At 47.9% G+C, this 19,031-nt stretch overlaps 1 protein-coding gene across 7 annotated transcripts in view; it reads left to right on the forward strand.

Moving 5' to 3' along the window:
- SRGAP3 (SLIT-ROBO Rho GTPase activating protein 3) overlaps nucleotides 1-19,031 on the forward strand; it is a 276,271-nt gene that overhangs the window by 60,765 nt on the left and 196,475 nt on the right. The window lies entirely within an intron of this gene.

The raw sequence follows: 19,031 nt of genomic DNA on the forward strand, positions 1-19,031 counted from the left end.
ATGGATTAGAAGGCACTGGAGCTGAAATCTGTTTTCTGTCCCTGGATTACAGGAAGTGTAGGGAATGTGGGGGGCATGGGAGATGATATAGTTTGGATGTGTGTTCCTGCCCAAATCTTGTATTGATCTAATAATCTATGATCTTAAAGGGATTGGAGGAGTCCAATTTTCAGGCTCCACAGATACTTCATCCCCTTCCCATACAGCTCTGCCCATTAAATATGACAGTAGATAAAAACTGACTTCCAGAAGGCACTTGGGACAAACGATTTGATGGAGAATAAGCAGGGGCTTGCCTTACCAGCTGAAACATTTCCGAAACCTCAGTTTGTCCAGTTCTCTCTGCACGATATTCAAGACAGTTTTACTGAAGGTCTGAACACATCTTATCTCTGGCTTTGGATTTGTTTTTAATTTGATTTAGCCAAGGAGCAGAAAGGAGACAAAATTGACTGGAGCTCAGGGTTTGTAGGATAAAATCCTGAGTGGACAGGACCAAATTATGGTGGCTTCTTCTTGACTGTGATGATATGTCCTCCTCTGAATGGCAGAAATCTAGACAAGTGTTTTGTCTTCAGTGGAACCTACAAAAAAAGGACAAAGACCCTGTAGCAGTCACTGGTCTGATTCTTTTAGCTTCTGTTCTTTCTTTCTACCATCCTTCAATGAATCCAGTACTCTGCTTAGGAATACCACCCTTTCTCAAGTTTACTCAAATTCTTTCTTTAATAATGTAAGGAGAATTCCCAATGTGAAGAGAATGGGCAGGGGAGCAGGGAGCAGTAGTTCTTAGGCCAATTTTGCATCTTTCCCTATTTGCCTTTATTATCATGCACTAATTATTCACAGAGAGCCTTGCCCTTTGTGGGTTCGCATTAATTTAGATTGCTTTTGAAAAGCAATCAAGGAAGGAATGAAGTGATCACATATCAAAGGGAAAAAGATATGGCATCAAAGAGAGGCAGTATGCTTTGCACAACTGGCCATGTCAGGTTGCTCTGAGCTTTCTCCAGCCCAAGAAATATCAGAAAGTCCATCTGAGCTCTCCTAGCCCTGGTGTGGCCCCATTCATCTTTCTTCATGTCCATTCTCTCAGTGGATAAGAAGGTGGAGAAGGCATATGTGGCAGATGATTGCTGGGTAGAGACAGGACTCTTCCTCACTCAGCCTCAGTTTCCTCATCTAGAAAATGAAAAGGTGGATTAGATTATCTTTCATGCCCTTCTCTCTAGGTCTACAACTCTCTGCCAAAGTTGTTTTGAAGACCTATAATTGTGTAACATAACAAATGGACACACTAATTGCCTGCTCCTAATCCATAAGGTTCTCCTTGCTCAGTCTTCCCTTGGGTATTATTAGGAACAGAAAGGTGAACTAATATTTCTATATCTCTCTCCTGCTTCAATTATCCGTGCTATTAATTTTGGTCATGGATTTTTCAGTTGTCAGCCTTTTGTTTTATTTGGGTTCTTACAAAAAACTGTGTTATTGAAGTATAATGTACACATAGAAAAATGCACATTTGGTAAGGGTACAGCTAGATCCTTGCTTTTTATGATCACTGTCTTGTATTCTTTCTCCCCTCACCCCCTCATCCTACTTCCTTCTAATTTGGGATAGGCACAGAAAGGGTCTAGGACCAGAGTCCCATTCCAAATCTATTGTTCCCATAGGCTTCTGGCAGAGGGTTGTTTGCTAAATGAGTTTGGGGGATTTGTTGTGAACCTGGTTTCTGTTTCTGTAGTCACTGTCAAGGGTGAATATGAAGAATTGCAGGTGTTCTGAGGGCGTCTCTGATGGGTATAAGTCACGTCGTACACGGCCTTGTATGGGACATCCAGTGAGTGAGCGTTCGGTGAAATGAAATCGAGGCTGAGGGTAGGACCCTGGTGGATTGTAGAGGTTGGCAGGGAAAAAGGAGGCAGGGCAGGAGAGTGAGGCAGAGCATGCCCTGTCAGCAAGAAGCAACACTGATGAAGCTGTGGCAGGGTCTAGATTTATATAAGACAAGGGGGCTGGTGGTGTACACAGAGGGGGCAGCCAATAAGAGACAGTGGCTGACTTCTTAAGCTATTCTTCCCAGGGGAAGAGGCCCAGGGCTGGGAAGGGCTGCTGGATTTGTGATTAGGAGGTTGGCAAAGACTGTGCTTCCTTGAAGAGGTGAAAGGTGCTGTGTGGAGAGAGAAAGGATGTGGAGCACTCAGCACAGTATCTGGGCGTGGGCTGGTACAGTTCTCCCCTGCTTGCCCTCAATCACTGGACAGCAGTGATGAAATACCACCCTGCCCCTTCCTCAGTCCACTGACTGTGCCCCCTCTCTGCAACTTTTCACCTTGGAGGCACATTGCCTTTTAGAAAGATCACCATTAAAACTTTTTGCTGAAGGACAAACTAACACAAGAACAGAAAACCAAACACTGCATGTTCTCACTCATAAGAGGGAGTTGAACAATGAGAACACATGGACACAGGGAGGGGAACATCACACACCAGGGCCTGTCGGGGGGTGGGGGCTGGGGGAGGGATAGCATTAGGAGAAATACCTAATGTAGACGACGGGTTGACGGGTGCAGCAACGCATCATGGCACGTGTATACCTATGTAACAAACCTGCACGTTCTGCACATGTATCCCAGAATTTAAAGTCTAATAAAAAAAATTAAAAAAGAAAACCAAAAAACTTTTTGCTGAAGGAAAAGTAAGAACGTGGGGAGACTTCAGTGCCCACTGGCTATAGAAAGGGCTAATTAACCTTGCTTTGGTGCTGCCGAAATGACAAGCTGTTCCTCTGTAGAACAGCAGATGCCCCCGATGTTTATTCAAGAGCAGCTTATCGATTGGTGGACTCAAATTGGGTAGATTTCAATAACTGGAAATAAACATCCACCTTAGACTGCCTAAGGACACAGCATGATTATTCCTGGGGTCAGTCGTACATGGCAGGGTTTGGGGAGGGCAGGAGTTGACCTGCTCAAGCTGGTTCATTCTTTCATCTCACAGTTAGCTGAGGTTCTCTGAAGGTCAGGTTCCCTATCTACAAGATGGGCTAAGTAATACTTCCCTGGTGAGTTACATGAGGATTAAACAAGTTTCTGTTTCTCAAGTACTTATGGTAGTCCTTAGCATGTGGTAGGCATTTCATAAAAGGTGATATTGATAATACTACCAGCAAGCATTTATTGAGCGTCCCAGGTGCTGTTACAGAATGAATAATACAGAACCCCTATTCTTAAGGAGCCGACAATGTAACAATAAAGATTTATATTACTCAGGAAGTAGTCACAAGGCAGTGTGATAAATATTGTAATAGAGAGACACTCAGGGTACTGTGAGAACATAGAATGTCAGATTCTCTTTGGGAGAGAAGGACAAGGCTTCCCTGGAGGTTAAGTTAGATCTTGAAGGCAGAAGGGCAGAGAAAAGCCTTCCAGGCCCAGAAGACTCCAAGTTCAAAGGCGACAAGGTTTGAGACAATGTGGTGATCTTTAAAGCTAGCATAACTAGTGTGATGTAGCATGAGCAAAAAGGGCTTTAGCAAGTATTTTTAACAGTTTGTGGGTTTGAAGGGGTGACACAGTTGGAGAATGCTGAGTTGCTGGGTTTGGTTGGAAAGTGGAACTTTCCCAACACTTAGCAAGGTTATCCTTGCTAACCCTGTGTGCCTGCCCACTCCTGGCCTCTCCACTGAATCCTCCTGGGAGCATTTGGGGAACAATCAATCTTGGCATCCAAAGCTCATTACAGTCTGTTTCTAATCTTTCTTTCCTCTAATCTCTTACATCAAGACATCTCAATCAGGCGCAGTGGCTCATGCCTGTAATCACAGCACTTTGGGAAGCCGAGGTGGGAGGATCACTTATGCCTAGGAGTTTGAGACCAGCCTGAGCAACATAGTAAGACCCTGTCTCAAAAAAAAAAAAAAAAGTTAGTCAGGCATTAGTCCTACTTGAGTGACACACACCTATAGTCTCAGCTACTTAGGGAGCTGAAGAAGGAGGATTGATTGAGTCTGGGAGATTGAGGCTGCCATGTGCTATAATCTTGCCACTGCACTCCAGCCTGGGTGACAGAGTGAGACCTTGTCTCTAAAAAAAAAGAAAGAAGGAAAGAAAAAACGACTTCTCAACATTTATCCAGTGCAGTGCCCCCCCCCCCCCCCACAAAGGGGTGCCATTGATACGCTTCCCTTCCACAGTCAGCCCAGTTCACAGATGGCTCCTTCTTCCTCTGAAACCCCTCTTTGACCACTCCAGTCATGATCCTCCCTGCCCCCTCTTGGAGCTCAGGGTAGTTAGTGTGAGGGGCTGGAATCTGGCCTCAGCCAGGTAGGTAAGGGATAGAGAGGCTCAATGTGGAAAAGGCCTTGCATGGTGTCCAAGGGCATGCAGCCCGTCCATGGGAGGCTGGAATCCAGGCAGGCAAAGAGGTCAGTAGTGATTGTGAAACCACAGATGCCCCAGTCAGTGGATGGAATACTGCCAAGGGGACTGTGGGGCCTGTGACCCTTGGGAATCATGTGGGAAGACCGAAGACCCTAATCATGTGGGAAGACCCTAATTTTTTACAGTTTTAGAGATGGGGTTTCACCATGTTGGCCAGGCTGGTCTTGAACTAGTCTGGGGAGGGAGGATGGGAAGAACAAGGTATACTAGGGAGGCGACCAATACAACAGCCAGCCCAGGGCTTGGGAACAAGGTGGGATCCTGGCTGTTGCACTGAGGTTTACATTGTGGAAGCCACAGGGTGGGGTCCAAGCTGATTTATACCTTCTGAGCTGATTTATACCTGGAAGGGGTGGTTCTGGAGCTGGGGGAGGGAGGCTCTTGGGAGGAGGGGTGCAAGGATAAGGAGCGAGGCTGGACTGGATAACCTCCCTCTTCTCATCTCTCCTGTAAAGTACCTAGTTCGTTCTTTACCATTTGTTTGACCCTTAGCCTCCGAATGCCTTTTACATTGTGGCCATGTCCTCGTGGAACTTCTGAGTGGCTCTGCCTAATTCCCATTCTAGGCTATAAATACCTTGAAGGCAGGATCTGTGTCTGCATTTCTAATAATAATAATGACATTAACAACACCCATTTACTAAGCATTTCCTTTGGATGCTAAGAGATTACATGGATAGTTGATTCCATCCTCCTGTTAAAACCTTGAGGTCTACTTATCCCTGTTTTAAAGCCTTGAGGTCTACTTATCCCTGTTTGACAGATGAAGAAACTGAGGCTCAAAAGACCTTAACACCTGGTGTTGAAGGTCCCACAGCTAGTAGCTGTGGCAGTTCAGATTCAAATTAGTCTGAAGCAAAGTCTCTATGTCTAATCCCCTTGCTATGCTGTGAAACAAAATCATTCTAACTCATTGAAGCAGGTTTTGTTAAAGGTCATGACTGTGCCGGGCAGCACCATGCTCCTTCCTTGCCATGGCCTCTGGCTTCACCTTGCCCAATATTAATTAATTGATTGAAATGGGAGGAAGTCGAGGGTGTGGGCAATGCAGAGACACCTGGCTTGGTGCCCTTTGCTTCCTTAAGCCCCTTTTCAGAGGGGACTCCTGAGAGCAGATGGAAATGTCTGCAGGGAGTATTTTTGTCAAAGGGCCCCCAAAAGCATTCTGCCTAGCAACAAAGAGCCTTTCAGAACGCAGCTCCAAGAGGAGGCGAGGAGCTTGCAAGCTGAGAACCGGGAAGGGCTGGAGTCGCTGCTACATCTGGCTCCACAAAAGAGGCAAGCCGCAGAGGATTGAGTTTCATCTCAGGGTACAGCTGTGGGGGCTGAGGGGCCAGGGCTGGGGGTTAAGGCTAGGGAGACTGAGAAGGTCTTTAGGTGAACATTACAGTGTGTGTGTGTGTGTGTGTGTGTGTGTGTGTGTGTTAGCACATTTGTGTTTTAGTACTATATATAACACAACCATGTGGAAGGACATGTTCAACTGGTTTCCTAGGGAGCTATGTGTTCTTAATTAAGAATAGTTTTAATTATAAAAGCAATGCATGCTTGTTATAAAATTAAAATATTCTAGAGGTATATAAAGTAAAAATTGAAAGCCTTTGCCATCTACCCCAAGTAAGCACTGTTAACATTGTGCTGTGTATTCTCCCAGACTCGTGTGTGTGTGTACAATGTTTTATACATACATAATTAAACATCTGTATAATAGATATGCAATTATAATGACTAGGTTTTCTTGAATGCTTACTATATGCCAGGCTCTCTGGTAAGTAAGTGGCAGGTATTCCATGTTTTCATGACCTCATTTAATTCTTGCAACCCTGTGAAGTTAGATATTGTATACATTTATAATCTGCTTTCAAGGGAGAGGGATGTGAGACTCAGTAAGGCACAAAGAGGTAGAAGCAGGGTTTGACCCAGGCACTGTGGCTGCACTGTACACACTCTTCCCTGCCAGCACTGTGCCTGCTATTTAAAACAATGCGGCATCAGTTCAGCTGTTTTTGCAACTTGGCCATTTTCTTGGTCCCTTCCTGGGCATCCTCCTCGCTCAGATTCCCAGTCGATGGCTCTTCCCTCTGTTCAATGGGTCCGAGTGCCAAAGCGTCAGGGACTGATAGTCACTGGGTGAGTTTGGGTGATAGAAGAATGTTTCCCCAGAGATCCTGTGAACCTGTGAATGTTATTTCACACAACAAAAAGGACTTTGCAGATATAATTAAAATCTTTGGGCTGGGCATGGTGGCTCTCGCCTGTACTCCCAGCACTTTGGGAGACTGAGGTGGGAGGATCACTTGAGGCCAGGAGTTTGAGACCAGCCTGGGCAACACAGTGAGACCTCCATCTCTATAAAATTTTTTAAAAACATTAACCAGGCATGGTGGCACATGGCTGTAGTCCCAGCTACTTGGGAGGCTGAGGCAGGAGCATCACTTGAGCCCAAGAGTTCAAGGCTGCAGTGAGCTGTGATTGTGCCACTGTACTCCAGCCTGGGTGATAGAGCAAGATCCTGTCTCTATAAAACAAACAAATAAATAAAAATTTAAAAAATTTAAAAATAAATATTTGTATTAGTGTCCCAGGAGTGCTGTAACAGCATCAAAAACTGGGTGGCTTAACACCCACAGAAATGTATTGTCTCATGGTTTTGGAGGGTGGGTGTCTGAAATCACTGTATCAGGAAGGCCTTGCTCTCCCTGTTGGCTCTGGGGGAGAATCCTTCCTGGTCTTTTCTGGCTTCTGGTGTGCCTTGGCTTGTAGATGCCTCGCTTTGGTTCCATGGCTATTTCCCCACTGTGTATCTTCCCATCACCTTCTCTCTGTGCCTGTGTCCAAATTTCCCCTTTTGACAAGGATATCAGTCATATTGGATCAGGACATGCCCTAATGACCTCATCCTAACTCTATGACTTCTATAAGACCCTTTTCATTTTTTATTTTATTTAATTAATTTATGCCCCCAAATTAGTAGATGCTTTTTTTTTTTTTTTTTTTTTTTTGAGACAGAGTCTTGCCCTGTCGTCCAGGCTGGAGTACAATGGCACGATCTTGGCTCACTGCAAGCTCTGCCTCCTGGGTTCAAGTGATTCTTGTGCCTCAGCCTCCCGAGTAGATGGGACTAGAGGCATGTGCCACCACACGCAGCTAATTTTTTCTATTTTTAGTAGAGACAGGATTTCACCATGTTGGTCAGGCTGGTCTTGAACTCCTGGCCTCAAGTAATCCACTCACCTTGGCTTCCCAAAATGTTGGGATTACAGGCGTGAGCCACCATCCCCAGCCCATGTAAGACCCTTTTTAAAATTAAGGTCACATTTCGAGTTATTGGGATGAGGACTCCAGTCCACCTCGTTGGAGAGTTAGAGTTCAACCTGTAACAATTTTAAAAGATGGAGATTATCCTGGATTATCTAGTGGGCCCTATCTAATCACGTGGGCCCTTAAAAAATGATAACTTTCTCGGCTGGAGCCAGAAGAGTGGGGGCACCAGAAGGGAAAATCAGAAGGTTATGATGCGTTGTACCCTCCCTGGCTCTGAGATGTTTGGGCCTAGGCACAGGGACCGGAGAGACCTGAGGAGCAGAGGGCACCCCCTGCTGGCAGCTAGCCAGGAAACCTCAGTCCTACAACTGCAAAGAATTTGATTCTGCCACAGCCACCATTCATGAAGAAGCAGATTTTTCCTAGAATCTTCCAATAAGAGCTCAGCCTGATAAGACTCTAAGCAAAACCCCCCCTGAGTCAATCTGGACTTCTGAGCCACAGAACGGTGAGATAATAAACTTGTGTTGTGTTAAGTAGCTAAGTTTGTGGAAATTTGTTTCACCAGCAAGAGAAAACGATTACCATTACCTTCCCATTTGGCTGGCCCTTCAATGCCTTAAACCAAAGAAATGGCCTATGCTAGGAATTTCTTGGGGTCTCAAGTTTACCTTCTTGAGTCTTTGAATAATGTCACCCACCTGTGCAGCACGTGACACTTCCCACTGCATTTCACACATAATTTCATTCGATTCTCTCAGCAGACCTGAGAAGTATAGGTATATTATGCTTCTTATTTTACAAAGGAGGAAACTGAAATTTAAAGAAGTGATTTTGCTTGAGGCTTCATAGAACTGGGGTTGCAAGCCAGGTTTCCTGCTTCCAAATCACATGCGCTTTTTTGCCACTGCCCCCGGCTGCCTCCGTGTCTCCAGACATCTGTTGTCTGAACAGTTTCTGCTATCCAGTGGGCTGGGCTTTCTGGTAAGATTGTGAGCTTCCTGTTGCTGAGAAATGACTGAGTGAAGCCGGCGGATGGTGTACTTGGGATGCTGAGGAGAGACTCGCTGGCATTTGCAGGAGGTGCTGGCAGGTGCCTCCTGATGCCATGTTCAACTCAGGATCTACAGTGGAAACTGGGATCTGCTCTTGGGGCTGCATTCAGACAGGGTAAAGCTCTCTGGGAATTGCCCTGGCCAGGAGACAGATTCACGGAGGAGATGAGGTCTGAGTGAGGGTTTGAAGAACACGTAGGACTTAGAGAGGATGCTTGTGTTTGGGTTTCTCGTGTGATTGCAGGGTATGGCTTTTGCCCACGCCTTCCACTCCAGTTGCTTTGGTGAAACTTGCCTGTAGGAACTGGACCAGACTTGAAGTCAGCCTCTGGGCCTGCCCTCCCCACCCTGCTCCCCGAGTTCATCTTGGTGGTTGAGGGTACACGATGTGGTTGCCTGCTTCTGCAGCCAAAAGAAAAGTGATGGGAGAAGAGGGGGTAAGGGGAATACACAGGCTGAGAATAACTTCCTCCCAGCCTCACTTCCTGTGGCTTCCCGCTCACCCTGCTGTGACTCTTATTAACTCTCTGTGTCTTTCTGTGGGTGGGAACCAAACAGCCTGTCTTGAGGGCAGCTGTCTGCCTACTAAAAGTTCCCTAGCAATGGCCACTTGTCCTTCCTGAGCCTTGGGTGTTCCCTCCTCAATCTTGTTCCCTGCACTGCCAAGGTGACTTTGTGTCCTCCCCAGGCCACATCTCTCTTGGCAGCTGTGAAAGGTGGTAGAAGCCATTCTGTCCCTCCCTTTCTCTTGAATGTCTTGGAGTGCTGTTCAATTCAGGAGTTCCTTCTAACACATTATGTGTCCCTGCACTGTGCCGAGTGCAATGGGGATGGCCCAGAAGTGTTGGCCTCGCAGGCTGCAGCCTGGAAGGCAGTGTGGCTCTGTAGAGAAAGATAACTTGAGTATTGACCGGGCACCTGGCCCTGTGCTGGACCTCAGGGACACAGCACTGAACAGGACAGCCCAAAGTGGGTGTGCAAGCCTTGATTCTCCCACTTGGTAGCTGTGTGGCCCTGGGCTAGTTGCTTGACCTCCATGTCTTCACAGGCAGGTCTTACGAAGGCCAACATGGTGCTTTGGAAGTGTGTTGCAGACTAACACTCTGTGGAATTGACATTGTTAGGTATTATGCCCTTGGTTGATTCTCTCAGTCTCCTTGTGAGAGAGGCCCGGAAGAGCTGTTATACCCATTGTACAGATGAGAAAGCAAAGCCTTCAGGAGAGTGAAGAGCAGGAGCAGGAATGAGAACTAAATAGTCGACTTCTTGTTGTGACCTTACTCTATTTTATCATGTGGCTATAGCCACCAGGCATCCATTGGTGATGGCATCTGATGACATTTTCAACATCAGCAGCATCAATAACTAACATTTGCCAGGTGCTTACTAAGTGCCAAGAACTAAGTTAAACTCTTTGATGCTTATTACCTCTACTTTCCAGAGGAAAAAAATGGAGACTCAGCAAGGATAAGTAACTTGCCCAAGGTTGCTTTTCTAGGAAGAGGCAGAGCCAGGCTTCAAACTCAGGTATGCCTGATTCCAGAGCCTAGACTGCTAGCCTTAGTGGTACCTGCGCATCTCATCCAGTTGTGCATGTCAACCTAACATACTTGAAACAACTAGAAATTACACAAGACAGTAAGAAGAAGATACGCTGGCAGGAGTCATTCCTCCTCTCAACCCCCAGAGGAGTGATCCAGGCAGCTGGGACTGTGTGCATCAAGAAGAGATGGTGTCCTGAAGCCTTGGTGTATGGTGTCCTGAAGTTACTGGGTGGATGGATCTTGTTCGATGGGCAGGATTGGAAACTCAGAAGGACAGAGGCTGGTATGAACAGGGGACATGGGGGAGAAAGGGGTCAGGTAAGATGGGCAGGGCCTCAGAGGGCTGTCAGTACAACAAGGGAGGTGGAGTTGGTTTGGGCAACCATTGCAGCTGTGGCCTGAGGGTTAGCTGAGCTGCCCACGTCCTGGCCACAGAAGGAAATTAGTACCCAGAGACATCTCTGGGTCTGGGGTGGAACAAAGATCCTGCCCTATTTGTTTTTCTTTCTGGGGCCTTGAGGTTAGAAGAGGGGCACAGCTGCTTCTCCCTAGGGCCAGGGAGGAGGAGGAAGGAGAAGGGAGGGGTCCAGGCCATGGGAGGCATTGGGAGCATCCGTCATGCTGTCAGCCTGCTGCAGGAGCACTGGCCTGGGAGTCTGCAGGCCCAGGTGCTGTGCTACTGTCTGGCTTTGTGAAGTTGGATGATTGATTCCTCTCTGGATCTCAGTTTTTTAAACTGTGACTGGAGAGATCTATCAGTAAAAACTGTTGGTTGCAAGTGTCAAAAACACAATTCAGACTGGCTGGAATCAGGCATTTATTGGCTCATGTGATTGGAAAATCCAGGGAGAGTTGTGATTATAGGAAGGCCTAGGTCCAGAGGTTCACACAGTACCATCAGGGGTCTGTCTTTTTCCATTTCTCAGTGCCAGTTTCCTCAGTGATGCCTTCTGTCACAGGTAGCCTCAGTCTTTGAGATCTCAAGGTGACTGCCAGCTGCCCCAGGCTTACCTTCTTTTATTTTTATTTTTATTTTTTTTTGAGACAGGGTCTGGCTCTGTTGCCCAGGCTGGAGTGCAGTGGCATGATCTCAGCTCACTGCAACCTCTGCCTCCCAGGCTCAAGCGATCCTCCCACCTCATCCTCCCTAGTAGCTGAGACTACAGGCGTGCGCCACCATGCCCTGCTTATTTTTGCATTTTTAGTAGAGACAGGGTTTCACCATGTTTCCCAGGCTGATCTCGAACTCCTGGGCTCAAGCAATCTGCCCATCTCGGCCTCCCAAAGTGCTAGGATTACAGGTGTGAGCCACCACGCCCAGCCCCAGGCTTACCTTCTTCAGGCCTATCAACCTGCAGAAGGAAAGCAGCTCCTAGTAGTTTCTGCAGAAGTCCTGGGGCAGATGCTTGCTGGTCCTGCTTGGTTGTGTGTCCATCTCAGGGTCTATCCCTATGACCAGGAGATGCCCTTCTCCTCTTGGCCAGACCGGGGTCCCATGGTCTTCCCTAGAGTAGGAGTTAAAGTTAATTCCACAGAAGCCACAAGGAGTAAGAATGGGAGGTGGTGATTTCCCCTAAAGAAACACTCAAGTGTTGATGCCAGAAAAGAGAGAGTAAATATTGGACAGACAAAAACCACAGATGCTGTCCTCGGCACCCAATGGCTGGTCTGACTGTCTTCAAATGAAGCCAGGGACCTGGGCCCCTGACAGTGGAGCTCCTCTGAACTGTATTAAGATCATGGAGACCTTTGAGTATACATGAAAGCCACGGACCTCCTTCCTAGAAAGGCACACGGGTCAGACTCTGTGGCATGGTCTCTGAGGGGCTGCACCATCTCTCCTGCCTCCTCCAGGTCCCCAGCCAGTTCCACCAGCCTCCTCGCTGCTCCTTGTACTCACCATGCTTCCTCCCTCCAAAGAGCCTTGAACTTGCTGCTCCCTGTGACCTAGTTAATGCCTCCTTTACGTATGGTCTAATTGTACCGTAAACCTCTTCATCGCTATTTCAACTGAAGTTGTAAATTTCTTATAGGATTATTTGGTTAGTATCTGTCTCTCTCACCAGAATGGAGACTCCGTAACAGGAGGGACCTGGCTTTGCTTCCTTTTGCGTCCCCATCACCCCAGTAGAGTGTCTGGCACATAGCTGGTGCCCAGTAGTTGGTGAGTGAATGTGTGCCCTTGAACAGACGATTTTCCCTGAAGTTTTAGTTGCATACACTTCCCTAGAGCCAGTCTCTGAACTTCAGGTTAAGAACCTCAGGATAAAAAAAATAGGAAAATCAAGGCATTAGCAGCAAGGCCATGCAAATGAGGACCTCCCAGGCCAGCTCTCCTGATAATCTCGCTGCTATTGACTTATGTTTATGTCTTTTAAATGGAGTTGATACAGTTTGGATATTTGTCCCTGCCCAAATCTCATGTTGAAATGTGATCCCCACTGTTGGGGTAGGGCCTGGTGGGAGGAGTTTGGGTCGGGGTGGAGGAGGAATCCCTCATGAATGGCTTAGCCCATCTCCTTGGTGATGAGTGAGTGAGTTCTTGAGAGATACAGTTGTTTAAAAGTGTGTGGCTCCTCCCTGCCCCTCACTTGCTCCTGCTTTTGCAGTGTGATGCACCTGCTCCTACTTTGACTTCCACCATGATTGGAAGCCTCCTGAGGCTTCCCCAGAAGCAGGTGCCACCATGCTTCCTGTACAGCCTGCAGAATCATGAGCCAATTAAACCTCTTTTCTTATATATTACCCAACCTCAGGCATTTCTTTATAGCAGTGCAATAATGGACTAACACAAGAGTCCCATGGACGATTACTTGTGGGTAAAATCTGTGGTCAAATAAATCTGAGGAACACTGTCTAATCTGTGCTCCTTTTGGAGAGTCACACCATATACTAATAACAGTAATATTTATTTCTTATGATCATTAGTGTAACTGCCATTTATGAAGGGCTTCCTACATGGTAGGTACCCTGTGAGGCCCTTCATATGCATTTTCATGCCATCTCATCATGGCCTTGTGTGACAGATGCCATCATCACCCTGTGTTACAGAAGAGAAATGAACATGTAGTGGCACGTGCCTGTAGTCCTAGCTACTCTGGAGGCTGAGGTGGGAGATTCGCTTGAACCCAGGAGGCAGAGTTTGCAGTGAGCCGTGACCACGCCATTGCACTCCAGCCTGGGTGACAGAGTGAGACTCCATATCAAAAAAAAAAAAGAAGAATCCCAAGCTACCTTCTAGGAAACAGAAGATTTGGTGCTCAACCGCTGCCAATCTGATATGTGTCTATGCACTTTAATCTTTCAAGAGGTGGGAAATCACCTTTGCTGATAACAGAGCCATTTTTCTCTCTAAACATGTAGAAGCATCCCAAGGACCACACCTGGTTTGGGACATGCTGGTGAAGTGCTGATTTCCGTTGACTGGGTCTAGAACAGAAAGAATGTAGACCTGGCACAGGCTCAACTCCACAAATATTTCCTGTACCAGGCGAGGTGCTAGGAGTGCCAGGAACACGGCACAAAGCTGCATCCTCATTGCCTGGGGGTACCCAGAGTCCCAGCTTTTCCCCATAGCAGACCAGCCTTGCCCTGAGCTGCCCCACCTTGAGGGCTCCCCGTGCCGGGTCCTCCTGGGACCATCCAGCTGTGTCTTCCCTCAGGGGAATAGGGCTGTGTGTCATGTTCATGATGAGTTTACAGCAAAATGCACATTCATTCTGTAAATGTTTATCCAGGACTTTCTGTGGCCCTGGCTTGTGCTAGGAATTGGGGATACAGAGGCAAACAAAATGCTGTCTCTTTTCCTAGGACACCCATCGTCTAGTAGGGGAGACAGAGCAGTGCAGAAGAAACCATAAGAAATCAAAGTATAAGACAGATGAAGTGCCCTGTTAGAGATAGAAACCAGCCTGCTGTGGGAGTTCTGAGATATGGATGAGTTCTTTCTTTCTTTTTTTAATTAACAGAATTATTTTGGCTTGGGATTTAAGCTCATGCTTAAATGATGTTGGAACATCTGGCTGACAGGCAAGCCATTGTCAGCCTCCTAGGTGTTTGGCTGACAGGGCCTGTGTTCCTAAGCATCCCGGGGAGTTTCGGGTGTAGGGGGACTGTGGGAATGAGGCCCAGCAGTGCCTGCATGCACTGAGTGCCGTCACCCCCACTCCTGCACACAGTCCTCCCAGTCCATGGAAGGATGCCTTCCTGGTGTCTACCTTTGCCGAGCTGCTCCCATTTCTCACATGAGCCTCAGTCACTCGCGTGAGCCTCAGGAACAAGCCTACACTTGCTTTCTGCTGCCCTCAGTTTCCTCCTCTGTCAGCTGCGAGTACTGATTCCTCCTCTGGAGGATCAAATGAGATGAAAAACATGGCGAGAGCTTTGCAAATGGGAGTCCCCCTGGAGGAGAAGTAGCAGATTCCAGCCCCCTCACTCCCGTCTGGGTGCGACTTCCCTCTGGTGAGAACGGGCAAGGTCAGGTGAGGCTGGAATTCTTTCATGGGTCCTGAAGCCTTAGGTGAACTCCCCCTGTGCGTCTTTGCTGGTACATTCAGTGAGATGATCAATATGAAGCCTTCAGTGCAGTACCTGCCACGAAGTCGGTGCTTACTAAGTAGTGGTGGTGGTGGTCTTTCTCCCTTCGTTCTGCCCACAGTCCCCTCCTCTCCTTCCCTACTCCCTCCACCTTGCTTCCTCCCTCCCTGTTTCCTTTCTTCCTTCCTCCCATCTTCACTTCTTCATTTACTCATTTGTTAAACACTTCCCCCCTTTAAAAATTATTTTAATTGTGATAAAAAACACATAGCAGAAAATGTACCATCTTAACCATTTTACAACCTACAGTTCAGTGGCATTAAATATATCACATTGCTGTGCAGCCATCACCACCGTCTGTCTCCAGAACTCTTTTCAACTTGAAAAACTGAAACTGTGCAAACTAAACAGTAACTCCTCATTCCCTCCTTCCCCTAGTCCCTGTCTATGAATCTGACTCCTCGGGGTACCTCATATAAGTGGATTCTTACAGGATTTGTCCTTTTGTGACTGGCTTACTTCACTTAGCATACTATCCCCAAGGTCCATCCATTCTCTTCCTTTTGAAGGCTGAGTTGTGCCCCACTGTGTGCCTAGACTGCATCTGGTTGACCCATCCATCCGTAGATGGACACATTGTGAATGGTGCTGCTGTGAACACTGTGTACCGATAAGTGCTTTTTGAGCATGACCACATGCCTGGCATTGTGCTGGGCTGCAGTGGGGAATGAACTTGGTTCCCATGCTCTGGGGGTAATGTTAAGAAGCAAACACCAGTAGATGTTTACTAAGAGACTGCAATATGTCCTGTGATGGGAAAGAGCAGTGTTTGGGGAGAGAATTATGGCAGGGGTGGAGGTGGGTGGCTGGGACAATGATCAGGTCTCAGGAAGTGGCCTGAAGAATGGGGAGGAGAGGTGGGCAGGGGTGGGGAGGGTCCAGGCAGAAGTAACAACATGTGTGAAGCCACTGGATTGTGACAGAGTTGGCGGGTTGGAGGGATTGGTGCTTAGATTGCCGCTTCAGTGTCTCCTTCTCCCGCAAGCATCCTACCAGCCTCCAGATCCAGCTCTTCCCGTCACCTTCTCCTCTCTGCTCTTATTCTAGTTCATTCAAACTGCCTCTTTGCTCAGCTATTTCTTCCACTGACCAGTGAGCGGCTTGAGTGCAGGAACTGTTGTATTTTATGTTTGCACCTTCCTTTCATATCTTAGTAGGTGTCAGCAACTCTCAAACAGATACTCTCCTGAAGGAGGGCAGTGCTTTCACTGGCAATGCCCCAAGACCATCATCTGGGGGCTGCCAGAGTCAGGCACAGCCCTGGCATTAGAACTTTGGGCTGTAAGCCTGTCCTGTGTGCTTATGTGAGTGGTGCACAAAGCACTTGCAAACATCTGTGTGCAGTGCTGTTCCGTTCAGCCTGCTGAAGCTTTCCTGCCCTGTTGCCTCTGAAGCAGGGAGTGTGGGAAGCGCCCAGCTCAGAGCTGGGCCAGATGTGGCCAAACCTCCCAGCAGTGGAAGCAGCATCACTGCGCCAGGCCAGCTGACTTGGCTGGCCCTGGTGCACAGTGCTTAGGGGCTTGTGGCTGTGAGCCATGCCCCACCACCTCTCCTGTTTGCCTTGGTAGCTTCCCAGCTTCCTCTCACATGACTGTTTCTGTTTACTTCTCCCTCTGGCCTCCTTGCCTGCGGCATCCCTGTGCCACCTAGAGTCTCATCTACCACACTAGACACAGCCTCTGCAATGGCCCCGCACCAGGGCCTCCTTCCAGGGCATATCCTGTCTCTATCTCACCCTTCTAGTCTGCACTTGCCCCTCTCATCCCCCAGCTCTCTCTATCACTGTGAGTGGAGGGTCTGTGCACTTTGTCATTTTGATCCTGTGACATTGTATCTGTGGCTCTTCCATCAAGTGCCCAGGAGAGGGCCAGCTCCTGGGGCCAGAAAGGGTTAGTCTTGAAGTCTTGGGTTGGACATTTCACTGTGACCAGCTCAGAGCTCAGCTGGAAACAGATGAGAGACAACATGTGAGGAGGCAGACAGGGGCTGGGGATCCAGGCTCTGAGCTCCTGAGAGGTTTGGGGGAAGGTATTGGTAATGGATTGGATTGTGTCTCCCAACAAAAGATTTTCAAGTCCTAACCCCGGTACAGGTGAATGTGACCTTATTTGGAAATAGCATCTTTACAGAGGTAATCAAGTTAAAATGAAGTCATTTGGGCAGGTACAGTGGTTCACTCCTGTAATCCCAGCACTTTAGGAGGCTGAGGTGGGTGGATCACTTGAGTCCAGGAGTTCAAGACCAGCCTGGGCAACATGGTAAGACCCTGTCTTCACAAAAAATACAAAAATTAGCCATTAGCTGGGCATGGTGGCATGTGCCTGTAGTCCCAGTTACTCAGGAGGCTGAAGTGGGAGGATTGCTTGAGCCCAGGAGGCAGAGGTTGCAGTGAGTGGAGATTGTACCACTGCATTCCAGCCTAGGCAACAGAGTGAGACCCTGTCTCCAAAAAAAAAAAAAAAACACAAGAAAAGAAAAGAAAAGAAAAAAGTCATTTGGATAGGCTCTGATCTACTCTAACTAATAAAAAGGGAGAATTGGGACATAGGGACAGACATACACAAGGAGAAGGCCATAGGAGCATGAATCCAGAGATGCAGCAGGAGATGAGAAATGCCACAGATTGCAGGCAGCCCCCAGAAGCCAGGACAGAGGCATAGAACAGATTCACCCTCACAGCCTTGGAAGGAACCATTCCCACCAACAAGCACCTTGACCTCTTCTGGCCTGCAGAACCGAGGCAATACATTTTGGCTGCTTAAGTCACTCAGTCCGAGATGCTATTGGGGCAGCCCCCGGAAATGAATGCAGTATTTGGATCCCATCAGAGCCTCTCACCTCTGAGTATGGGTTGGTGTACTTTAGCTATCTGGTTCCTTCACATCATATTTAGTTTGGACACACAGGGGCTATTTTGAGGCATCCAGGCAAAGATTTTAATAATAATAAACTTTTAATAAGACTTTCATAAGAATTTTAATAAGGTTCTGATGAGAAACTCTTGGATGTCCTTCCAAGTCATGTAGAACCATGCAAGGGATAATTAGACTCATAATCCCACTTACTTTTATAGGGCTTTCCAGTTCACAAAAAAAGTCCTTCTCATTTATTATCCCACTTGACCCTCAGGGCAATCCTGTGTGTTAGCACCGTGGGCATTCCCATTTTGGAGAGGAGAGAACTGAGGCACACAGATGTTCCAGAATTGTCTTCAGTGGCAGAGCAAGGATTTAAACGCAGGCCTCTGACCCAGCCTCACTCTCTTCCCATGCGCTGGAGGCTGCCTCTGAACTTGGAGCAGGTTGGATGTTTCGAGGGCAGCTTGGCCTCTGCCTGGGGCCCAAGGAGTAACATGTTCTCTTAATTCTTTTCCAGTAGTGAGGGAGAGGGGATATCAGGTTTCCAGGACTTTTTTGGGTTCTCATGGGGCTCTGTGGAGACTGCTGGGGCCTCAGGGGTTCTTGGGTTTATCTTCCACAATATTCTGTTGTGGGACCCAGGCCCTGAAGGGTCAGGTCATCTATAGCAGGGCACAGCTGGTGGAAGCTGACTGCCCAAGGCCAGGATCAGCACTCCTCAGATGTGTGCGGTGTCCTGCTGCTAAGGGACAGAGCAGGCCTGAATCCCATGGCCTTGCTCCACCAGCAGGCTGGAGTGTGAGGGCATTGTGTGGCCCAGGCCTCTTCATGGCTCCCCCAGTGCCAAGACAGTGCTCATTACACACCAGCAAGTGAAGGGCTTGGGGGAGAGGAGCAGTGCTGAGCTGTCGCGTCTGAGGCCTGAGGGCAGGCATCTGTGGTGTGTGACCCTGGGCATGTGCCCTCACCTCCTTGGGCCTCAGACCCACGCCTGTGAAGTAGCTCCATAAGAGCATCTGCCTCGCTGGGCGAAGGTGCAGAGGAAAGGATATGCTGGGAGCATTTTGCAATGGTTGATCTCAGCATCATTCACAATCAGAACCACCGGGAATATCCATGAGTCTTCAGGGACTGTATGCTAAAACCTTCTCCCCATTTGGAGCCATGAAGACCATTTGAGTGCGACTTCCTAAAAAGCAGCCCACCTCTGCTCAGGTCGCCTCTCTTCTGTTGTGTGAGAGTGTGAGTCACATTCTTTTGCTGTTGGAGAGT

This window comes from Nomascus leucogenys, chromosome 21 (assembly GCF_006542625.1).
Source record: "Nomascus leucogenys isolate Asia chromosome 21, Asia_NLE_v1, whole genome shotgun sequence".
NCBI classification, from domain to species: Eukaryota; Metazoa; Chordata; class Mammalia; order Primates; family Hylobatidae; genus Nomascus; species Nomascus leucogenys.